The following is a 23,323-nucleotide window of genomic DNA, read 5'->3' as shown; positions in this document are numbered from 1 at the left end:
GGGATCCTGTCATCATGGGTCCACAGGTTCTGCCAGGAGTCTGCTCCAGTGTGGCCTTTCCATGGAGTCACAGCCTCCCTTGCTCCAGTGTGGGGTCCCATGGGCTGCAGGAGGATCTCTGCTCCTCCATGGGCTGCAGGTGGATCTCTGCTCCCCCATGGACCCCCATGGGCTGCAGGAGGATCTCTGCTCCCCCATGGGCTGCAGGAGGATCTCTGCTCCCCCATGGACCCCCATGGGCTGCAGGAGGATCTCTGCTCCTCCACGGACCTCCATGGGCTGCAGGAGGATCTCTGCTCCTCCATGGGCTGCAGGTGGATCTCTGCTCCCCCATGGACCTCCATGGGCTGCAGGAGGATCTCTGCTCCCCCATGGACCTCCATGGGCTGCAGGAGGATCTCTGCTCCCCCATGGACCTCCATGGGCTGCAGGTGGATCTCTGCTCCCCCATGGACCTCCATGGGCTGCAGGTGGATCTCTGCTCCCCCATGGACCTCCATGGGCTGCAGGAGGATCTCTGCTCCCCCATGGACCCCCATGGGCTGCAGGAGGATCTCTGCTCCCCCATGGACCTCCATGGGCTGCAGGAGGATCTCTGCTCCTCCATGGGCTGCAGGTGGATCTCTGCTCCCCCATGGACCCCCATGGGCTGCAGGAGGATCTCTGCTCCTCCATGGACCCCCATGGGCTGCAGGAGGATCTCTGCTCTTCCATGGACCTCCATGGGATGCAGGAGGATCTCTACTCCTCCATGGGTTGCAGGAGGATCTCTGCTCCTCCCCAGACCTCCATGGGCTGCAGGTGGATCTCTGCTCCTCCCCAGACCTCCATGGGCTGCAGGAGGATCTCTGCTCCCCCATGGACCCCCATGGGATGCAGGAGGATCTCTGCTCCTCCATGGACCTCCATGGGATGCAGGAGGATCTCTGCTCCTCCATGGGTTGCAGGAGGATCTCTGCTCCTCCCCAGACCTCCATGGGCTGCAGGGCACAGCTGCCTCACCATGGTCCTTGCCACAGCCTGCAGGGGATTCTCTCCACCTGCAGCACCTCCTCCCCCTCCATTGGCCTTGTGTCTGCAGAGCTCTTTCTCACACATTCTGTCTCCAGCTGCAGCTTCCTCTAGAGCAGTGAATTTTCTCCCTCTTTAGGTGTGTTAGCTCAGGGGGGCCACCACTGCTGCAGATGGCTCAGCCATGGCCAGTGGCATTGGTTCTGCTTTGGCTCTGCCAGGCTCAGGGAAAGCTTCTGGTGGCTTCTCACAGGAGCCATCCCTAAACCTTGCCACCAAATATATTTTCATGTCTTTAGATTTCAGCATGCAGTGGCACCTACAGCACTTTATTAGCCCACTGCATGTGATTTCATTTTCTACTATCAAAGCAATAAATGTTCCTCAGACAAGGGACAGTTCCAATCATAGCAACCTTATCAAAACCACTCATTCAGATTAAATGACAGGGATGACTGATGAGTGATGTAAATTAATAACTACTGCCCCAAGAACCTGTCTTTCTATGATGAAATATATTCCAGGACTACCCATAATTTAATAAGAGTTGTTTACAAACTGCTAGAAACATTGGACTAGTGTTAAGAATGTTTTAATTCCAATGCTTATAGAAACTATTTTTACCCCTCTGGAGTGGTAAAAATTACCCAACAAAGGCTCAGCTGCTTTTTGCAATTTGCAGACAGTGAGAGAATAAATGTTGCAAGGTGTTTTGTTGGTGAGCTTCAGTGAGCATCACTAAGATGGAGCAATGGGTAAATATCCAAACAATAAAAGGCTGTTGCTCTGAGACAATTTTTTTTTTTTTTTTTGCCTTCCAATACAGGAGAAAAGCCACCAAGGCGTAGTAAGGAAAAAAATAAAATGAAAGGGTTTACCTTCATGGAACACAACAGTCTTTGCTAATTCTTAGATCTTTCTTCTGTGCTTCCTAATGACATGAACTGTCAATGTTTGCTCTAACACTTAGATCAGCTCTGCAAATATATGGTGAATTAGTAAGAAGAATTCAAGGACATTTATCACAACAAATATCATATATACCCCTCAAACCCCTGAATTTGTTTTAATGCCATGACATTTTGAAATATAATTACTCAAGGAGAAAAGGTTAAAATTATGCCCTGGTTCATTCTAAATAAAAATCACTTTTGGTGATTTGGTCTTTTTCCTCCCTCGTTTGACCAAATCCTGGGGCAAGGAACTTATTTGCTAAGCTGAAAATCAGCAGAGAGTTTGCAAGCAGGAAACTCTGTTAATATTTAACTTGGACTAGAATTCCCCATGTGCTGGTGGAATCAATGCACAATGACTACAAGAGTTGGAACTGACAATATATCAACCTGGAAAAATGTTTCTGAAAAGTCTTATAGTGACCATATGGCATAATACAATTAAAATATCTTCTTTTTCAAGTTTAAGCTAATGCTTCTGGCATCTGAGAAAAAATGAAGCATTTCTGGTAAATTATTTTAACATGCTTTTTATTACTCACAAATATTTATGAGGTAAATTTTCCTTTGACAAGGCTGAACTTTGCTTTTCTTCTTGATTACTTCATGCACAGTAATGCTGCTGTTCAAACAGTGCAAAATATGTAAAGTAAAATATCCAAAACAATGTCATTTTTAATGAGGGAAACTAAAGCAGAAAGAAAAACCAAAATGTTGGGATATTTTTTGAAGACTCTACCAGGTATTTCTCAAATTCCACAAAGGTAGTGGTACCAGCATATTTTTGTAAAATGCATTTTCTAAAAACCTTCTCAGTTCTTTAGTCAGTAACAAAATGAAAATGTGGGAGATAAGCATTTCCTGAAACCTCACCAAGGTGACCAGCACTGTTCTATTATCAGTCACCATGACCAACTCCCAAGTCATGATACAAAACTAGATTTCATCCTGCTTTTTCATGAAAGTCAAATATGTGCCTGCTTTTAATGAAATCAATAAAACCTTTATATTCATAGCAAGAAAAAGAACTCTGCCCTACATCACCATGCTTCAACATACCTATCCATAAATAAACAGCTAGAGAACTAAAGAATTCAATTAAGTTTTCATTTCTCTCAGTCAACTGCAGATCACAGAGGAAACACCAATGACAGCAAAGACAGATGATGAAAACCTGATCAATTGCTATCACTTCAGTTTAGATAAAAAGTCACTCACTTTTCAGCTCTGCTTGGTGCCCAGACGAGATTAGATTAAAACTAAATCAGGAGAAAAAATAAAAAATGTAAACAGCAGCCAAAAAAAACTTTTCCAGCTCTTGTAAATGTCCTCAGTTAAAGTCAGGCTACCAGCAATGGCTAAAAGCAAATTCCAGAAAGTTATTCCTTTGAAAGTTATCAGTACTGTTGAGCCTTCAGAGAAAAAGGAGCATGGAAAGTTAAACTACTTATTTGCTTAAATTGTCTCATATACTGGATTTTGGACTGTATTAGAAAACTTCCTAGAACATGATTGGGGCAAACATTACAAATTCTTGTGTTTGCATCCCCCACTATCATGTACCATCACATTATGTGTGATTCCCAGAAGCTCTGGTGTTATTCAATTGTTATAAAGTCATTGCACAAATTTTTTAAGATCTACCACACCCTGATTTGTTTCAGTTTTGGGAAAATATAGATAAAGCACTGAGATGCAGGATCAGCAACTGACACTTTAATTTGTGTTGGATAACAGTTTTGCAAGTGGTTTCATAAAGCAAAATATAAAGAACATTAATTTAGCTCATTGTTACAAATGAACACAAGTAAAGGCAGAAGACATTTATTTTACCACCACAAGGCTGTCATCACATATAAGAATTTATAAAACAACAGAAGTAAAAAATCTTGACTTTATTTTTAAAAAAACCACATGCTTTGTTTAAAAGCTGAGGAATTAAACTTGGTTCATCCAACCAAGTTCTGTGTACAGTAGCAGTTCAAATACAAATAGCATATCTCAGCAGGCAGAATTAGCACCAAAGGAAACATTTTAATGAGAACAATATTAATCCTAGATTTTATCTTTCTTCTGTCAACATTTGTCACCAGCACAAATTATACAGTCACTTAACACATTGTCTGGTGATGCCCATCCCTGTGGCTGAGCACACACCGAGGCCTTGGGCTGTCTGGAGCCAAATGTGCTGCCAACAAGAGACCTTGCACCCCACAGGGAGAGCCCCACAGACAAGGATGCATCTTGGATCATCACTGAATCCCCCAGCCCACCTGGGGGTTTATTGTGCACCCCACACATGGACAGAGCTGCCCAGGAGAGCAGCAAGGAGGAGCTGCAGGTCCTTGGGACAGGTTCTGCCTTGGCAAACAGAGCTGAGGGGCCCCAGGAGAGCACAGCCAGCAAGGGTGGGTCACAGCTTGTGTCAAATATTCTGCCAGGCAGCAGCAGGGCTTCTATTGCCACCTCCATGTGATGTGAACAATCCTTTGTTTAAATTCACTTACCTAGCCTTTGACAATCAGCATTGTACAAGAGAAGCAGAATTTTGCAGACACAAAAAAGGATCACAGTTTTAAAGTATCATAAAATACTGTTCTTCTTTGAGATGAATGTTGTATGACTTGGCCAAATTACTTCATAAGGCCCCATATTGGCTCAACAATGAAGACTCTGATGGAACACCGAATAAGAAAAATTGGAATGCTTTTCTGCCTCTGCTGCTGGAGTAAAACTGATTTTCCTTCAAGCTTTCTATTATTTAATTCATGCAGGGCCACCATCTTGGTCAGCTAGGGGTTTTTGAGAGTAGTTAAAGAGAGGCAGGGAGCAGTGAGCTCCAAGCATGACATGGCAAGTGAAAGTGCTGGCTGTACAGGGAAGAAAAATGGGATAGAAAATTCACTCCAGAGAAAGCAACAAAACAGTGGCATCCTAAATATCCACCAGACAGAAAGAGGTTACAAGGTTGAATAGCAGACTCCACATCTCGTGGAAGCCACATTTTCCAAACAATTCAGAAGTCCTACCCTGAATATTGAGTCAGCCCATTCAGAATCCCTCTTCCCCACTCTACACTGGCTGAACCAGCTCTCATCAACCATTGTCTCTCCAGTTCCACATCAATTAATACTAACATTGTTAGTAAATCTTCTATGTGGGCAAACTCCAAATCTTAGTTCAGCACTGAGAAATTTCCAGCAAAAAGTAAAAGGCTTGATTGTACAATATCCAAGGCTTACATCCACCTCCACAGGATCATTTCTACATGGCAGTTACCTTAGCATGATAACCAGGGATGGTCACAAAAGCAAATCGTAGAGGAAGTCCAAAATTTTTGCAGGATATCCCTGGGAAGATCTGATAGATGCAAGTTTTTATGTGTTTTTAGTAGGAATTATTTTTGTGCTCACAAAGTTTGATTAAGGATAGCCAACAACTCAACACCTGACATGATGCACAACAGAAGTTGTCTGACTGACATGCAATGCACTGGTGAAAAGGGATTGAAGTCAAGCAGCCACATGTTGGACAAGTCTTAAATTTCACAACTGTACAGACACTTGCAAAAGCACTGTTTGGCTGTGAGGTTTTTGTTGATGGTTGTTCCCATATTCTTGTACCCATTATTAGTCAACTATTACAAGAACATGGAATAGCTACAATGAGCAGCATTTCTCCAATAAGGCAGGAAAAGGTGAAGTGGAGATCCAGTGGTTAAATTTCCACTGATGTATAATGCCAGAGAACACCAGTTTAGGAAACTGAAGATTGCCTGGGTTTTTTAATTGTTTTTAGGAAACCATTGCTATTAAACAACACTTCTCACTGAAAAATGCAGAACTGGTTTCTGCTGCAGTTTCATACATTAATTATATTAATTGCTGGCATTATGTTTCAAGATTTAACTGTTGTGCACCATGTCATGGCTACTAAAGAAAAGAAAGGAAAAAACAAAAATATAAAAATCAAAACACACATCAATATAAATACTAATTTAGAGGTGAAATAATGAATTGTTATTTTGGCAAGCACAGTGACTTTACCCTCAAAGGCAAAAGGACACCTATCAGTTATATTTCATTGTTTCCATTCCAAAGGAAGACTGGAGAATTACTACTCTAGCAAAAAATAGAAGCAGCAATACTTCCCATAAACAAAATGCATTATTTTACCCAACTCCATACATGCAGCACCCCACCTTTAAACTAAATTTTCTACCTTTCCTCTTCTATCCCCTCCACAGGCACATGGGAGGGATGAAATATATCTGCAGACTTCACCATAACCAACAGTTTCCATATTTGTGAAGACCCAGAAGGGAATGTAAGCTTATTGCTGAGATGACAGTTGTGCCTAAGCAGAGGAAGCACGGGGGGAAAGAGAAAAAAAAAGGATTAAATAAAACACCCAAAGTAGAAAGCCTAGCTCAATTGTAGCTGTTTAGATCTTCTGAAAAGAGTAAATGAAGACAGAATATAGGCAAAGTAAGCCTTGCCTAAACTAAGGCTGCCCAGAGGATGTTTTAGCAGACCTGTGACACCTTCACTTTTTACAGCAGTGAAGCAAAAAAAGTGTGATTTTGCATTATAAGGAACATCTACCACATAGAACCAGTACTGCTTCTTTGTGTGATTATGTGTGGAATTCTGAGGTTTGTTCATCTTTGCTGTGAATTTACTGCTATATTATGTTTCAGAGACACTTCTCCTAGATGCCCAGAGTAGCATTTGATTGATCAGTGTGGAATTTCTGCCTTAGACACCAAGTTGATTTGAACAATCTGTTTGTTAATATAGTGAAACACACGTTCACGATTATAAATTGTTTAACAAGTCTCAACAAACAAGTCCCTTGGTGGTCCTGAAGTGTTTTAAAAGCAGATGGATGAGGAACAATTTTATAGATTCTCTTTCCTATTTGTGAAAAGCTGCTAAGGTCGGAAATAGGCTTTAGTGCAAACAAGGGGCATTGTCAGACAATAAAGAGACAATTGCCTGTGTTAGCACAACAATTAATTTATTTGCAGAGAACCTCTCAGTCTATTTGTTACCAGAAATGTGCTAATTATTCCTGCTAATTACATGCAAAACCTTCATTATCACCTATATGAGGAAGAGGACCCCTCAGGTTTCAGTGACAAATTAATTACTGTGTTTTCCTTCTGAATGTACTTCTTGACAGTCCCTGTTATCTGAAAAATAAATTGGCTAGCAGGAAGCTTGTCTCTCAGAGACATTCTGCAAACTGAAAGCAAACATACAAATATCATATCAAGTCACTACTGCTATTTTTTCAGGCAGGTATATTCTGAAGCTCTCAGAACTTCTATATTAATTTACAAGCTCTTAATCCTAATAAAATGTATCATGCACTACTAAATTCCACCATGTAGCTGCTTTCAGAGCCCTTTACACATCTATAAAACAATGGATAAGATAGCAGGCATTAGGTTTTAAAAATACAACAAATAAAGCCAATGGTAAGCTGCATATCAGTAAAGCACTGACATCATTTCAGGGAATAAATATTATTTAAAATTCCTAAGCGAAGTGAAAAGGAAAGCACAGGGGCTGAATCACTCAGTCTTGCATTATCACCACTCTAATTCAACATAAAGGACACTTGCCATCAATTCCTTGCAATGCATGTCAGGGGCAGGGGAAGCCTTATGCAGAAGGGTGAGGAAGAGGAGGCAAGCAGGATGAAAGTCTTTATTGGAAAGGTAGCAAACGTGGTGAGTAAAAGAGCTGCAGCAAAATAAATCTGGCAGAGGTATGAATGGAGAGGCTGCAGTGAGTACTCAACACACAAGATAAACTGACTATTCAAAAAAAATATTTAAATCTCTTAAATTTTGCATAGAGCCTGTCAGGTAAGTTTCAGCCAATCCTGTGTGACACCTTGCCAACAGCTTGCCTCCACTTTCATTAAAAGTTGCTCTGGTGGGTTGTGCTCACTGTGCATCCTGCTCATAGCTACTCAAAACCTCCTCAGTTTCTGTATTTGGTACAGCAGAATATCAATACCTTAACAATTCAGAGTATCAGCAGCATCCATAAATGGGCACATGAGCATCATCCTACAGTTCCACAATGTGGATTTGCAACCGGGACTTTTGGAGCAGCTGCAATATGACATTGTACAAAACAACAGCTAATTTGAGGCTGGATACGAATGGTGTGGTCTTGGCAATGTGTCAGGGATGGGAGAGAGTATCTCAGACAGGGCTTCTAAAATGTTAAAATAGTTTCATAATGAACCAGGTGATGATTAACACACATACAAAGCCATATTTCAACAGCCACTCCACTTTATGAAGATAAAGCAGGAGTGGAGGAGTGGATTCAGACTCTGGATGTCTGTAAGACCCAGCCCCACCTCTCCAGACCATCAGCACACCAAGGCAGAGCCCAAGAGCTGCCTGGCCTTAGAGACTAAGAGAGTTCATCCATGACTCACTGGACCTATGCCCTTCCTTCACTGTAATCAGGGTAGCACTTGTCATACAGCATGCTCTTCTACTTAAAACATAAGATACTTAATTTTTTACTTGCATATGTACCCCTTTTTCAGACCCTTGTGTTTTGTGTATCAAGCAGTCCAGATAAACCCCTAATTCACCTAAGTAACCACGTTGGTGCTTTCTGCAATATTGTCTCTCTAAGCAGGAAATACCCAGAAATAACTAGATGGCAACTTCATTATTCTTCAAATCTACCTTCATCCTCTCCTTTCACTTGAAGCCTTCAAAAACCTCAGTAACAATATTGCTAATAATATACTCAGCTTCCATACCCTGTACTACTGTATTTTTTCCATCTGTGTATCTTGGTTTGTCTTTTTATGTTAGAAGTTCCCTAAAACAAGAGACATCTCTTTTGTGTATTCTTGTTGTATTAGCATGTCTTAAACACTACTCAACTATAATTAATAGAAGTAGTAGCAGTAGTAGCAGTAGAAGTAGTAGGAGGAGTATGAGGAAGAAGCACAGTGCAAGTTTTCCAAATCAGAAATGCAAAAGATTCCACATTTGGAGACCAATACTAGATTTCTCATAATTAAAAAATAAAATTAGACAAAAAAAAAAAAAAAAAAAAAAAAAAAAAAAAAAAAAAAAAAAAAAAAAAAAAAAAACTTTAATGACAAACCAGCGAAGAAAACAATGCAAACTCTCTCATGTAACCACAGCTGTACTTATAATTTTTATTTTCATTTTAGCCTATAATCCTAACTGAGGTTCTGGCATACATGCATTGTCTTTGTGTCCTTTATCTCAACAGCTACCTTCATTCAAATAAATCAAAAAGAATACAAGTGGATGAAAAGAAGTGCTCTACTCTGAGTGCAATAAGTTGGAGTTTTTTTAAGAGACATTCATGTAAAAGATAAAATGTGCATGGTTTTATTTTTCAAAACAGAAAGTCATAAAACTATGCCTAAAAGCTTAGTCCCCACCAACAGCATAGAATCTGCTTTATTGATAGATATTAGTCCAATCCATGAGGATAAAAAACAAAACTTTTTACATATAAAAAACTCTATCCTCCAAATCCCAGTTTGTTGCCAGGTTTTTTGTTCCAAAGGATGAGAAGGGTTCCTTGGCATAAGCAAAAAATCACAACCCTGAAATACCAAGCATACTTTTTAAGCACTATATCACTTTCTATGACTGAAAAGCTCAAAAAATTGCTGCTAGGTCTCTGACAGGTGTCCTCCAACCTCCTGTGCCCAACAGCAGTACAGATCCAGAAAACATAAAATTAGCCTGCTATCAATCCATTGAAAATTGACCTCAACAAGCTACATTTTAGGAACATAATTCAAAAACAGGACATAACTTACTCATGATAGAAAGTTCTTTTTTATTTTTTATAGCAGGCTACTCACCAGATTATTGTGTCTGTTGTCAATAACAAGAACAGCAATATTTGATTGACCTGTAAGATGACCCACAAGGGATGCCATGTGGCAACAAAGGAGGATTCTAAATCTGAGGGTCAACTGAAGGAGGGGGGAAAATAATCTGATAAACAGAGGTGCATAAAGAGACCTGCATCAAAATTAGCATCAAAATTACTGAGAGCTGGACATGAAGGGGACAATGGAAAAGCAGGTGATTCTAGACAATTTTTATTGTGAGACAGAGGAGGAACAATACATCACTTTCACAGTGAAACATTTGAGCAATAAAATACTGAGTGTGCCTAGCAGGCAAAGCCTTTCTAATTTGCCTGGCCTGAATTATGAGAACATATTTTTGGCCTGGCCTATACCACAAAATATGAGTAGGATTAAGTGCATTCAAAGTAGCTGACAAGATGCTGAAGCAGAAGAGAACCTTCCCACAGAGACTGGAAAGTTGGGATCAGCCCTGGATTAGCTGACACATAAACTGCATCTCATGTTCCAGAGGCTTGATCACTCCACTTAAACCTATCAGCATGCAAAAGTAGCAACAGAAAGAATTATAAACTCTTTGTCATAGCTGGCTTTGGCAACTATGTGACAAAGAATGACTCAGTAATTTTTCTTATTTATTTCCCATGTATGAAGTTTTTAGAGACTACTTCCTCCCTTCTTGTTTGTTTACACCTAGGTAAGAATTTCTGCAGTCAGAATTGTCACAGGGGTAACATTCTGGTAGTAAGGGCTATTTTTCAAATGTAGGAGCCCAGAGATTTACACACCTACAGCTACAAAGGATATGGATCCACTCCTGAAACCAACACCGGTTTATCGAGTTCTCCAACAGAAGTAGTAAATACTGAACTGAAAAATAACTGATCTAGCTCAAAATTATAGTACTCATATAAGTCTTTTTCTTCTTTTTCTTTTCATTAAAAACCACGTGCACTAAAATACCAAGAAATTTTAAACTCCTTTACATTTGAAGAGGAGAGCGAAGAGTTGTTGAGTATGGGATTTTTTTTAGATCTACATTTTCCTTCAGGTTTTCACATGCTCTTGCATAAACATTTCCTGGCTCAATATTGTGTTTGCTCACACCAAAGTTCTTCCACAGACGCTTTTACTTCCTGCTGCAAAGAAGGGGGAGGGAAGGCAGTGTGCAGTGCAGCACCATTTATCCTTTTCAGACAAGGCTTGATTTAGAAAAGGACCAGTCACAACTTGCTGGGAACCAGAAGCCAAGTAAATTATTTTACTGTTTGATTATCCACATCATTCAAAACCTGTGTCAGTGGCAGTTGGCTTGCTTCCTGTCATGCTGGGACCTGGGTGCACAACGAGTTTGTCTTGCAGAGAAATGAGAGGTTTCTGGAACTGAAGGCTCCTGGAACTGTTAGTTTTCATAAATTTTGTCTTGGACTGAGCACCTTAACTCCTCCCTGTTCTCTAGCACAGCTAAAATGGAGCCATCCTGCTGGAGCCTGTACAGCCAGCAGCTTCCCTAGGGATCCCCCACACCCTTCCCCTCACATTAATGAGCAGCTAACTAACAGAGTAAATAGAAATAAATTAGCAACAAACTTATTCTGGTAGATGTCAAGGAAGAAAAGAATTCCAAAGAGGAATTTAAGCAGTGGAAAAGATATATGAGCTTAGCAGTTCATTGCATGAAAGAGTGCTTGTGTAAGATACCACATTAAAAAAAAAAAAAAGTTCTTATACAAAAGATTTGTTAAAAAAAATAGAAAGTAAATCTCTGAGGCTTGCACCACTAATGGAACAGTGAGAAGGGATGAAAAATGTTAGCATTATCTCTAGCTCAGGAAGTCCCAAAACCATGATTCAGTAGAAGGTAGGAGAGTACACCAAGAAGGGATCATTACGTGCTTGACATTTTCTCATACGCTACCCCAGGCTGCTGTCAGAAACAGGATACCCAGCCAGACAGATGTTTAGTCTGATCCTGTGTGACTATTCTCCCTCTGTGATAGTAAGACATAAATGTGGATAGGAGGAAAGTTATGTGCAACTCAGGAACCACAAGAAACTTGAAGTTGATGCAAGCACAGCAGCTGACAGTGAAGAGATTCAAACCAAGGCATGTCAGCTCTGGGCAAATTCTGATCACCAAGGACTTCCCCCCTGGGAGAAGTTCATACTGTCCAAAATCCTTCTCATAGATTTCAGGATTAATCTTAAGCCACCTTTGAAGCCAAACCATTTCCCCTACCCTCCTCTGGCCTTTCAGTTTCATATTTCATATTTCATAATTTTACAAAATAAAAAATTTTGATCTCTCTCTGTAAATTAATACCTGGCATCATGCTATTGCCTATGTGGACATTTCCTGCATTGCATTCTCTAGGTCTTTGCAAAAAAGCAAGTCTTCCCAATGCCACCAGTCTTTCTGATATGCAAGTCAAAGCTTATTCACAAAGTACAGCATTCATTGTCCTGCCATCAGGCATTTGGGAACAGAAGAAGATATGCAGAGAAATTTTGCAATATAGTGACAATGTCACAATGTCAACCATCATTTCCAAGTTGTACATAGATGGTCCAAATCATCACAGTTCAAATACAGCTGGAACAATTCCTAGACAGGAAGAGTTTTTCTTCCTCCTTTACTATAGACTACAGTGAAATAAGGAACAACAGTCACAAGAAATTTTCTTTCAGCACAGCCAGCAGAAAGACTACCTGTTCTTGCTCCTGGCCATTTTAATTCATGCTCTTTCAGGCAAGTTTGCCAAATAAACTGTATCTAGAAAATGTTATACAACAATTGCAGCAAGCAACCTATAGAGCAGCTTATTTGCTGTGACAAATTGCACAGAGCATGCTGCATACCAATACTCCATATTCTCTTCTGGGTCACTGAATTGATTCTGGTTCAAATTCCTGACAAACCATTTCATAAGTAAAGACATTAAAGGACTAACACTATTTTCCTTTGCTAGCTCCGTCTAGCCTCTACTTTAGGAACTAGCTAGGCTGCAAGGCAATGCACAGCATGGATGCAAACCCACTCAGACATTTCTTGGATTAATATCTAGCTACTCTCATGTCATGTAAAAGGGAGCTGCTCCATTTTTCTAGCAGCAGCTGCTGTCACTGCATTTTAGGAGGAGATGAAGCTGTCCAAGGATATTGTGTGTTCTGGGAATGTTTACCAGATCAGCTGTTCCAGGTAATTCTGATCCCACAACATCTGCTTCCTGGATCCTAGTCCCCTGACAGCAACAAGCTCTGCCAAAACAGAGCTGGTTTGGACCTTGGCTGCAGCCAGCCTGGCAGGCACCATGGAACAGCAAAGCTGCTCGTGGAATTTAGGTATCACCTGAGCTAGATTGCAGTTAAGGAGGGCACTCTTAGAGACACAGTTTTGGACTTAAATAGCTTACTCTTCCAAAACTGAGGTTAAAAAGGGGTAACTTCAGTGGTATACTTCTCTCAGCAGTATCACTCTACAAATTTATTGTTCAACTGACTTAAAAAATTACTGACTGGTTGTGTGCATAACAGCCTGATCCCTCAGATGGCTCTTCAGGATATATGTGAAATAGTTATGATGGGATGATTTTCACTATGGAGGCAATCCCCACATTTCACTTCAGCCATCTTTTAAAACCAGTATCTCTTTCATAATGGGAAGGTGATTTCATGAGATAACAACTTAAGCAACAACTTCAACAAGGTCTGACCTGACACTAAACAAAAATACTCACGAACAAAGTTTAAAACAGGTGGGGGAACTGGCCAGAAAGCAATATTTTCTCTCTGTTCTCATAACAGATAAAAAAACAGGTAGCTTAAATTAGAGAGAATATTCATGTGTTTATATTATAATAATCAATGTCACCTTGCACCCGAAGAAACAACACACATGCAGAAGGATTTCTTTAAAGATAATGCACTTTAAATTACACTGGTACACATTTAGTTAACAGCTATAAACTTTTTCTGCTCTGGGACTCTTGCAGACTGGAGACTTGCACAACAAGCCAGGTGCACCAGACAAGATTCACACTATATTAAGAAAAAGAAGTTCTCAAAACATAAATAGGGTTGTTTAATTTACCTTACCCTACACTGTCCATCAGTAACACTAGTTCTTATTACTAAGTAAAAATATATGTGTGTCTATGTAAAAAGAAATATAGAGATGGATTTTCTGTTATTACAAAAAGGTTAAAGAGTTTCATCAATCTTTACATATTAAGGAGTGCTTATAATTTCTATCATAATTCCCATTCCAGCCATTATTTTTAATTTATGGAAAACCACAATTAATCTGCTATCTCTCCAAATGATATTTTGGTGACTCTCATTTAAGACCCCTTCCAGATCAGTAGTCCCTCATGACTAAATCTGTGTTTCAATAGGAAAAACTTTACTGGGATGGGCAGGGGGAGGCAATTTCCACTAAACCTGTAATACTTACCAGTGATACTGAGCAGCAACATTTGATGCTGTCTGACACCAGATGAGAAATCATTTGCTAATTAAATGGGAAAGTAGCATATATATGAGGTAACAGCCAGCTTCTGAGAGTGGAAGTAATACCATTTTCTCATTTTGCAGGGTAAGTCTGCCCTGCTTCTTTAAAAGAAGGCACTGTTTAAAAAAAAATATGACCTTGGAAAGATTTGTTATGTATGGCATACAGAAACTGTTATTCCCAAGACTCCACAGCTCCTAAGTGTTTCAAAAACAGGCACAGAAGAATGAAAAAAAAAAAAAAAAAAAAAAACAGACAGGTGACAAAAATGGCATCAGCAAAATACCTTATGCCTCACTCAAGTACTTTAAATTCAAGGCACAAGTTACGACTCATAAATTTCATTAAATCTACCTAATTTATACCAGAATCCATTGCCTCTTTGTATTTCAAGGGAATAGAAATACACAAGAGATTGTAGACAAAAGTGATATTTCTTGTAGGAATAAAATCCAAACAGAAAAAGAGAGAGACTTAGGCTTAATCTTCCTTATTATTTGATAAAAAAGCATTTTCTGAGTAAAGGTACAAGTTATTTATGGTTTTGATCACTTCAGTTCACTCTTCCATACCTAAGAGTAGAAAATGTTTCAAATATTTAACAAATCAGGGCTAATTATACAGAATAATTGAATCCTTAATATAAAGCCTGAGAGACTTTATTCTTCTAACGTTACTTGCTGCTGATGTGAATACCATGAGAAGAGATAAAGCCACAACCTGTTAATACAAAGAAGACAGTTAAAAATTACTTTCAGTTTTGAGAATAACACTAGGCTCTGAATATAAGTTAATTATTAAAGTTTGATTTCCTTTTTCTCCCCCTAAAAAAAAGTTATTTTAATTACTGCTTTTTTGTGCCAAGTGTCTGCTTAACTTAAGAGAAGAAATGGCTTTTTATTTGAAGCATTGCCTGCTAGAAATAAGAGTTACTCAAGGGCAGTGTTTTATTGATAAAGCTTTTTTCTTAATAATCATCATATGTCATAACATTTCACAGGATTCATGAGGTTCATATTTTTTCAAAGGCAGAAACAACTGGAAGTTCTGATCTGAAGCTAGCAAAAAACCCTGAAGCACTATCTAAAGTTGGAGTCCTTTTTGCATTTTAAACCCTAGATATAGTAAAAGTCAGGTCTTCATAAAAGTAGGAGAGGTTATTTGTTACCATAAGAGCCACCATTTTTAAACTGTTATGAGTATTTGCATACATTTACATGCACTGAAAGCACAGCCATTCAGAACAAACAAGGCTCATTATGAAGACAAACATGCTGGGTATGACTGACTGACAATCTACACAATGGCTGATTTAAACTTTACATTCATCGACCATTTTTCTGGGGAGGAGGAGGAACAGCTAAGGATGCCTTACATCTCTTCAGCCACTTTTTATTTTTGATAAACCCTGGGGCTGCCTCTGTTAAGGTGAGAGAATACACTAAGCCCATTCAGCCTGATGAAAACCTCTGCTATGGTCTCTGACTTCTAGCAGGCAAGCTTAAATGAATCTCTCTCAAGCAGTGGAATAGGTAGGAAAACTGGTTTATCAAAACACATAACACAGTTCCCTTAAACAGTTCAACTTTAAGGCATGTCTGCATGCATTCCTACTGCCTGTGACAATAGTAACACTTCCTTTCAGCCTAATAGGTCCTGAGCCCCATCCTTTGTCTGCTGATTAACTGCTCTATTCATTGACCAGACCACTAATTGCATGCTCCTTATAGTTACCCTACATTACTGTAAGAATTAATGAGACACAATTACAGCTCCCAGAAATCTCAGGCCTAGCCAACTGCAAAGCACTCCAACTGAATAAGAACTCCCCAAGAATAAAGAGAAAAATTCAGCCCATTGTTCACAGGAAGCAGAATGTTTTTTGTTAAAAAATTGTATTTATTTGAAGCTGTTTCATAATTAGGCCCTGGAGAAAAAAAAAAAAAAAAAAAAAAGAAAAGGGAGAGAATAGAGAAAGGACTTGGGAACCAGCATTCACTGAGAAATCACAGTGGATGCAGAGACAAGCACACAGTTCAGATATGAAGAGAAAAAAACATAAGGAAGGTGTGTATAAAAAATTAGTGCTATGAACACTATGAACACCTATAACCAATCAGCTGTTTAAACAGAGCATGTCCCCACTGTATGGGAATTACCACTAATGCAACCTTATATTTGACAGCTTCAGTCTTGAACAGTTTAAAATAAGCACATAGAAGTTTCTGCAGTCACATCTCTTCCATGAGACGGAAGAAGAGGAATTTAATTTCCCACTCTCAGAATTTAATATGCATTAAAAGTCAGTGTCATTAGCCATGAAAGTCAAAATGAAGGACAGAAAATGAGTTTTTTGAAAATCACCCATATTGAAAACTGCACTCACATTTAATCTGTGTAATCAACAGCCACAGCTATTCAAAGTCTTAGTGACTACAATCACTACCTATTAGCCTGTAAGTAGTTCAAAAGCTATTATTCTCACTTGAACAATTTTCCAATACACACGAGACAGCATTAAGTTAATGAAGTTAATATGCAAAGTCAATATTCTTTGTTATGAAGTCATCTTATTCCATTGGTTCCTCTTCAACATATTTTCACCATATAAACTCAATTTAAATTACATGTATAGCTTGACAAAGCCACTGATACTTAAAATAGGGCTTGAAATGCAGCACTATACTTTATAGTTCCAGTAACCATTTTCCAGAATACAATTTATAGCAGCCACTGAGACCCCAAACTAAGCGTGTCAGACTGGCACTGCTACATTCCAGAATCAACATCTTTGGACAGAGACAACATTTTTTGTACGTCTCTACAGGGATTCTCAATAATTGCACCTATTTCAGTAATAGTTTAAATTCATGGGAAATGGATGTTCTTCTGATATTATCACTCACTGATATCACAGCAGAACGCTTTCCTGCATGAAGCAGACAGTTACCACCATGTGGTGCTGAATCCCAAGCAGGAAACAAGGCACAAATATGGATCAGAGACCTTTGTGTTCAGTGTATAATAAGTCCAATATCCCTGTCATAGAACAGCAATCATTAACTCGGGGATCTTTTGTTAAATGGCCCCTGTGGCTGGACTGGTAACAGCAGGGATGGAATTTGCAATCCTCAAGACTAGATTCATCTGTCAGGGAGACTGCAGGCCTGCAGACTCAGGCATTTCCAAAGTGAGTCTCTAGGACTTCACATGAAAATACCAATTTCAATTAACCTTGGCTGATTAATCAACCTCAGTGCACGGCCACAGAGCTTACATAGGCAGCTCTAGCTCTAGCAGCATTATTTGAAATGGGCTTTCCACATGTCTTGAAAAAACCTTTGAGGAAAAAAGAAACCTTTTTCTCAAATAAAACATCACCTAGCTTGTTCAAGCTGTTCCTGTTTCAAGCCCAAAAATAGAACAAGTCTGAATTCCTGCAGTGTGATGTGAAATTATTTCTACTAGTGCAAATAATGTATTCTGGTATCTGGTCCAGCCTTCATTTCAGATGTTATGAAGTAACTTAAGCAATACAAAATATCCACACACTGGAGGTTAGCTGTAATTTCTAGTTAGGGTGTCTCTCTCTCCATAAAGAAAAAGGAGTCCTTTCTGCAACAAACATTATGAGCCCACACTTTAAGGCATGAATTCTAAGGTAGAACTTCTAAATAAAAAATAATTAGAGGCATACAGGAAGAGCATTGTAAGAGCCAAGGGAAGGTTTCAAGTCATTACCTGAGCTCACTTGTTATTTATGGTAGTGCACATAGCACCAGCAAAGGACAATCCTGACCCACCAAGTGTTCCCACGTGCTTACTTATGCTGGAACTGACTCATCCAAGGAAAATCTCACTTTTGTACTTCTCACCCTTTAATTTGCATGTTGCACATCATAAGCTTCACTGCTAGGGAGCTTCCTTCCCACCTTTTCATTGTTATATCTACATCCAGCCCCCTTTCTTCCTGAAAGTAGCTCAGGTAAGTAATGGTTTTGTCTATACCATCTCCTAAGTGGCCCCAAAAGTATCTTCAAGACTAGAACCATCAACAGGACAAATGCCAAACATGAATATTCATGCATTGTCAGGAACTTGCAGCTGTAAGACAAGGCTGTAGGCAGAAGATGAACAGGAGACAGTGCCACTGTTCTTAGAGTTGCTCTGGAGGTCATTCTTGGGAGCAAGGTAAGCATAAGCAATGATGTACCATCTCTGTGTGCAGTGATAAACTGGCATAGGAGTCCCTACAGGATGAGGCTTGCAGCTGATTTACACTAGAAAGGTTAATATAGAAATTACACTAACAAGACTCTTCTTCTCAAGCAACCTACACCTATCCCTCAAGAGCAGTAAAATGTACAGGTAAAAGAACTCCTTATGCAGTTTCTGCACTGGGTTTTTTGCTGGCATAGCTATGTCAGCAAAAAATTCATATCCCTCCCTGACAGGCCTCCTTGATAACACTTTCAAGTGCAAACCAGGTGTCAGTATTTCTGTTATGACAGAAAAAGAGTTCTACACTAGTCATGAGCTGAATAGTTGGCCTTTCATGACCTGGAAAAGTCCTTGCTTCCAAGGAGGTCAAATCCCATGATCATGTTTTCCACCAGCATAATCTCTCATGACCACAGCACTAGTATGATACAGTATTAACACATATGGAGCAGAAGAAACTATATCAGTAGCCAACCATTTAAATTCTGCATTCCCATGTAAAAATTATCTATTTACACTACTTTAATGACACAAAACATCCAGTGAATGAGCAGTACCAACAGTTCTATGTAAAAAAATTGCTGTGATTTTTAGATTAGTCTAAAAATTGTTTGAAATCTGCTAATCTCTGGACATTTCAGTTGGTTATATTTGGCACTCAGAAATATTTAGATAATTCTAAGAAGCAATTCTATAGATTGAATTCCCAGATGTATCCCAGATCACGGCAGAAGCCAACCAAGTACAAACATCTTTCATTTTAATCAGCTTTGTTAGGTAGAAAGTTAACAATGGTTTGAAAGCTGCTAGATAGCTTTAAAGACAAGACAATTAAATGCATAAAATGCATAAATCTACCACATGGCATTATGCAACAACCCCAGAGCTGAAGAGATGACTGGAAGAAGACATGCTGTCACAGGCAGTGTTGCAGAGTGTCCCTCAAGGATCACCAGACTTGTACCTGTTCCTAACATAATTTACCATATTCTCTCTCTGATCCCATGAGATTGTTTATGGAATATGTTTAGGCCTTGCACTGATGGAACAGCAAAAGGCCCTTTGAAAGCACCCCTCACTGGGGTGGAATGCAAGGGCCAGGGTCCACCTGGAGTGTTGCTCAGTACAAACTGAGATGTTCTGTGATAAAAGTCAGCATGAATAAAACAGTGTTTATAACTACTTACACATGCAAAACTCATGGCCATCGATTAGCCAAACAGTGTGAATCCATGAGCCACAAGAAACAGTCAATCACATTAATTTCTTAATTAATTAATGTTCCTTTATTGACTAGAAAGAAAGAAAACATATTACAGAAACAAAAAGAAATCTGTGATACCTAAGCACTTAAATCCTTCCCAAACTGCATCCTACTCCTAAAACTAAGGTAATGTTTAGCATGGGAAGAAAGTGTTATGTAGATTATTATGGTTTACTATTGCTACAGAGCAAACAGCAGAGCAGGGGGTAGTTCCTGTGACAAAAGCATTAGACTGGCACAAGGTTCTGCATTCTTTAACTATCTGTGACACACACCCCTACCCTGCCCTTTTTGTCAGTCAAATGAAGTAGAATTTGGCTAATATGCAACTTGAATATTGATCAGTAATACATTGGCCAAAAAGTAGATTGGACAAAATAGTCAAATCCCTGTCAATTTTGATCCCTAACAATTCCTTTTATAGTGTCTTTACAAAGTGCTCTATAAATATCAGCAGTCTTACATTTCACACATGCCATTGTAAGAGGAAAGCCAGTCACTGGAAATTAAGTGTCTTTATTACATATAGAAAGTGTAAGAGTGGGAAGAGGAACAGACAGTCCAAAGAAATACAGGATAAGATTAGGAAGAAACATCTCCCAAAACAGAAGCATCCATACTGCCAATTAACAGCAAATAGTCAATAAGAGAAACATGTATGGAAAAATGAGGGATGTGTGGGGAATTAAGAGGCTATATAAGCTTTATACATGGAAAGTCACAGGGCATTTAGGTTACTGAATCCTACTTAGGAACATGGAGTCCCACTCAGGTCTGCAGGAGATTAGGCACCTTCACATCTCTGGCAATTCCAAGGAATTCCAAGGACATCAGTGTCTGTGCCTCTCATGGACCTGTCTCACTGTATTAGGCTGCCAGAAGAACATGATGAAGAAACTCTTGATGCACCAGTGACTAGGAACAAAACTCTCACTCTACCATAAATGCATTTTATGTCCTACACATAGCACCATTTAATGAGACTCAGTAAAAGGCAGTTGTTTGGGGGAAGGGAAGTTACAGGTAGTTGTTTATTCTGAATTTATGTACAGGTTCAGAAATTTCCTCTGTAAAGCTGCCATCCCTTCTCCACACACAATTATCATGTACCATTTGTGTTACTGTGGAACCTGTAAGCCCAGGCTATGGATCAGTCCTACACAGACACAAAGAACATGCCTACACACCCAATGCAAGTCATGCCACCCAAAAATTATCCATAATATAATGTTTTAAAATTTTATTGCCTTAAAGCTAATTACTATCATGCATAATAGGATTATCATAAAAACATTCTTCATATTATTACATTTGAACAGGTTTAGAAAGCAGACATATGCATTGAACCACAAGAAGAAATACAGATTATTACAATATTTCATAAACTCTGCATAGACAGGAGAAACACCTAATTTGAAAGCAGTGGGGTTTTTTTACATAGCTAAATAAAATGTATTCCATGAAAATTACTTACAAAAAGTGAACACATGGGAACCACTCCAGTAACTACAGTCTTGGAGGGCTTTCTGTTACAAACACAAGAATATGTTTGGGTATCATTTGTAACATGTACTCTCTGGCAATAATTTACCCTTCCACTCAGAAACCTTGTATAAAGATACTTCACAGTTACCACGCAAAAAAAATCAGAATAACTTCAGAGAGAGCAGAAAAGGAAATTTGCATCTGACACTAATATCTTCATAGGATAAAGTATATTTTAATGAAGATATTGTCAGCAATACATGTGTTTATGCTTCTTTTTTGCCTTCCCACTTGGATTTTATTTCATTTGTGTCATGATCTATCTTGCAAGTTTAAGAAATGCATAATTTATTCATGACCTCTACTTTCTTTCAGAACCTCTCAGTTACACAGAAGACCAGGTTACAGAAAAATCAAGTGGTTTGTCTGATAACAGTTAGTGTCAAAATAAACTGTGTATGTTGAATTTCTGTTAGCTGAAGTCATAATTAAAAAAATCCCCAACCCAAAAACCAATGCTTGCTTTACCTTTTCCCAGAATAAACTCTCATAATTAAACTTTCTACTTTTCCAAGTAGCTGACTATGTATTCCTGCACAGCAGGAGGTTTTCTCCACAGACATATTGACTTGGACAATAAACAAAGCAAAAATCCCTGACTGGAATTTACAGCTAAATTTAACCATGCATATTGTTAATAAAATTTGCATATATGTCTTTCAACATTAAGAAAAAAAAAAAAAAAAGTTGAAATTCAATGAATTTGGGCACTGCACTGCTTTGCAAGAAAAAAAATGAGATTTAAGTTGTAATTTCCATATTTATTGAGGCTGTATGTCAAAAGAAATCTGTGCAAAAAAAAATCCTGGTGCTGCCTTGATGAGATTTGAAAGATGACAGCATATTAATAGTAAAGGAGCTTCTCCTTAGCAAAGATGGTTTAAACAGTACCTATAAAACACTGATGAAGGGCCATATAATTTTAGAAAACATTTCCAGCTTCTCTTATTTCTCTGTCGTTCAACCACAAAACAAGTAAAAGCAGTTAACACATTTTGAAGAAATATTACCCACACTTTCCCCTCAGTGTCACCTTGCCCCATGAAACATTCAGCAGATCAGTCAGCATTGACTTCTTACAATTAAAGGTGGTAAAGGAAACTTTAACTGATAAATTTTCATTGATTTTTTGTCACAACACTGCATCACCACTAGCCCTCCAAAGCCATGAACTATCAGTATCAAACATTCACCTTCTATTTTTAATTTTTATGTCTCTTTTCACTGCATCCTGGACGTTTGGATGGTTTAGGAATTTGATTTAAAGGAATTAAGGTTTCTAGTTCCTTTAAAACTAAGTTATTTTACCTAGACTGCCTAGCCACAGAAAGTAGACAATGCAATGCAGTTCTACCAGAATAAAACCTTTTAGATAAGCAAAAATACTTTCCCACTAAAGAGAGAAGATCTCACTCCTTTGAGGTATTTTTCCTGGCTGTATTCCAGGGATTATGCTGTTGGTTGGTAGTTTGGGTTTGTTTTGTTGGGATTTTTTTCTTTCTTTTTAAAATTGAAACAGTGAGTTTTTATCAGTAAAGCTCTCATTAAATTATGAAAAAATGTTCACATTACCACAGCATGTACAGCTTTTAATACTTGCACTTGCTCTGGGCAGGATTTCAAGGGCACCTTTAACCTTTGCTTAAGCCTTCAGAGTTTGGCTATTCCTCAAGGACTCACAGTGGAGGAGTGAGGGGCAGAAGTGAGGAACTTGGTCATCACTTAAGGCATTACCTACAGCTGACTGTGCAAATAAGTGGCCCAGCCATTCTTTTCTCAGGTTTCAGGTGAAACAAACAACCATTAACACCCCGGTGAGATGCACAGATCAGCTCTCACCTCCCAAAGCGCTTCTAGCACACACGGCAGGCCTGGGCAGGAGATCTCTGCATCCTGCTCCTGAATTTTCCTTCAAGT

Source organism: Oenanthe melanoleuca, chromosome 2 (genome assembly GCF_029582105.1).
Source record: "Oenanthe melanoleuca isolate GR-GAL-2019-014 chromosome 2, OMel1.0, whole genome shotgun sequence".
In the NCBI taxonomy this organism is placed as follows: Eukaryota; Metazoa; Chordata; class Aves; order Passeriformes; family Muscicapidae; genus Oenanthe; species Oenanthe melanoleuca.
The sequence above is the reverse complement of the archived record's forward strand: the minus strand, read 5'-3'. Positions refer to the sequence as shown.